The sequence below is a fragment of the Syngnathus scovelli genome, chromosome 3, assembly GCF_024217435.2.
Source record: "Syngnathus scovelli strain Florida chromosome 3, RoL_Ssco_1.2, whole genome shotgun sequence".
Taxonomy (NCBI): Eukaryota; Metazoa; Chordata; class Actinopteri; order Syngnathiformes; family Syngnathidae; genus Syngnathus; species Syngnathus scovelli.
Genome location: NC_090849.1, coordinates 9,570,388 through 9,572,973, shown reverse-complemented (window position 1 = coordinate 9,572,973; position 2,586 = coordinate 9,570,388). Strand labels below are relative to the sequence as shown.

The 2,586-nt window shown below is 44.0% G+C and overlaps 1 non-coding gene across 1 annotated transcript; it reads left to right on the top strand.

The window, feature by feature from the left end:
- Window positions 1–2,001: 2,001 nt before the first annotated feature.
- On the top strand, window positions 2,002–2,107 carry LOC125965912 (U6 spliceosomal RNA). Its single transcript, XR_007480007.1, has one exon. It is a non-coding gene; the product is annotated as a U6 spliceosomal RNA (small nuclear RNA).
- The last annotated feature ends 479 nt before the right edge of the window (window positions 2,108–2,586 follow it).

Sequence of the window (2,586 nt, the reverse complement as noted above, 5' to 3'; positions counted from 1 at the left end):
GAGAATATACAGGAGAATATATTTCCCATAATGCCATGGGGTATTGACATCCATGATTAAAGAAGCTGTTTTGTTTTAAGCATTTAGCCTACATTATACTATTGCATTGAAAAATTAAGCAATTTTTTTATTCATCATTTTATTGTTTTACTTTGGCTGCAATGCATGATTTTCTGCAATAGATGTGTGTCCAAACTTTTGGTATTCTATTACCAATACCCTTCCAACCGTCACATATATGTCCTCCTGACATGTATGCTAGCGCATTGATAAAAAATAAATAAATAATTGTTTTAGTGCAAAAATACACATTCTTTTCATTGGCAATTTAATTTTGTCTTTCTTCTTCTTTTCAAATTTAATTGAAGTTGGTATAATTAGGGGTGCTCGGTGGCGCACTGGGTAGCACGTCCGCCTCACAGTTAGGAGGGTGCGGGTTCGATTCCACCTCCGGCCCTCCCTGTGTGGAGTTTGCATGTTCTCCCCGGGCCCGCGTGGGTTTTCTCCGGGCACTCCGGTTTCCTCCCACATTCCAAAAACATGCTTGGTAGGCCGATTGATCACTCCAAATTGTCCCTAGGTGTGAGTGTGAGTGCGATTGGTTGTCTGTCTCTGTGTGCCCTGCGATTGGCTGGCAACCAGTTCAGGGTGTCCCCCGCCTACTGCCCGATGACGGCTGGGATAGGCTCCAGCACGCCCGCGACCCCCGTGGGGACTAAGCGGTTCAGAAAATGGATGGATGGATGGTATAATTAGAAAGATGTATTTTTTCCTCATACGTTATTTCAGTTATCACATCATACATCAGAGTATGAAAAAATACCAGGTCACAGCTCATTTAAAGTTACTGGTTCAAGTATTCTACTTGTTCACACTGGCATGTAAGTAAGTGTGCATGGTCTGGGAAAGGTAAACTTAAAAAAATGGCACTTTAGACTGTAGGTTTAGCCATTAGCCAGTTAACTTGTTCATCTGTCAACCTAAATACATGAAGGAGTTGAAGACAGTAAGAGTGTGGCACTGCCCCATCTGTGTACAATCTATTAGATTATTTTACAACACAGAAAGCTCTCAGAAGCACAAAGGGTGGCTTGGGGTGTCGGTCTTTTCTCTCTTACCCCCTACTCTTGCCAATTAGCAGAGGAGTCCTCCTTTTTGGCATCTATTATACCTATTAAGTATTCTGTATGATGCTATCAGTTTTCCATAACTAGCTTGCACAAAGACCAAATGCTCCGTTTGGTGTGATTTGTTGCTCCACTTGACCGCTTCTTTGTCGCGTGCCAGACTGCCTAAGAGCTGTTCAATGGGGCACCCCTGCTGTTTATCAAGTCAACCGAATCTGTAATGAAATAAGTGGGGTATACAATGACACTGGAGCAGAGGTACAAGCAACATGCAGACTTATTTGAATCACTTAAGCAAGGCGCAATTACAGCTCCACTCGGCAAGGAGGAAACGGCCGATTTAAGGGAAACACAAATCAATGCACACTGATAGTGATGTGTGTGACAGAAGTGCCTGTTAGTGGTACACAATTGCTCTCGAGTATCATTACAGTTACTGTAGACAATTCATTACTGCCTAAAGAGAGGATTGAAAACAAAAGGCTGTGTGTGTGTGTGTGTGTGTGTGTGTGTGTGTGTGTGGGGGGGGGGGGGGGGGGGGGTCACAAGGGACGACTGGGCTTTGGATAGTCACTTTATGGATGTAAAAATGAAGTCTTTTAAGACTCGTACTTTTTGCAATCTTTAAAGTATTTCTTGAAATTTGACTTCCTTTGGGTATAATTTCAACTTAATATGATGGAATAGCTATGAAGCCTTCATCAAACGACACGTTATGAGTTCCACTACAGGAGTGGTATACATTTTATTGCTAGACGTAGACTGATGAAGCCATTTTTTTTTAAAGTTTTGTTAATCATCATCATGAATTTTATAGAGCAAATCAATTTCACAAGACTCAGAATATATAATTAAAAACTAGTATACTAATATTGCGTCGCTTCGGCTTCGCATATACTAAAATTGGAACGATACAGAGAAGATTAGCATGGCCCCTGCGCAAGGATGACACGCAAATTCGTGAAGCGTTCCTCATTTTTGGCGGCTCGGTGGCGCACTGGGTAGCACGTCCGCCTCACAGTTAGGAGGGTGCGGGTTCGATTCCACCTCCGGCCCTCCCTGTGCGGAGTTTGCATGTTCTCCCCGAGCCCGCGTGGGTTTTCTCCGGGCACTCCGGTTTCCTCCCACATCCCAAAAACATGGTTGGTAGGCCGATTGATCACTCCAAATTGTCCCTAGGCGTGAGTGCGAGTGCGAATGGTTGTTTGTCTCTGTGTGCCCTGCGATTGGCTGGCAACCGGTTCAAGGTGTCCCCCGCCTACTGCCCGATGACAGCTGGGATAGGCTCCAGCACGCCCGCGACCCCCGTGGGGACTAAGCGGTTCAGAAAATGGATGGATGGATATACTAATACAAATGGGCAAAAAGGAGTTGGCTGAAGCTTAAAGCTGGGAAATTCCCACCCCATTTTCAATTTAACATTTACTACAAAAAGGTTGCTTATATTCGTTATCATGTT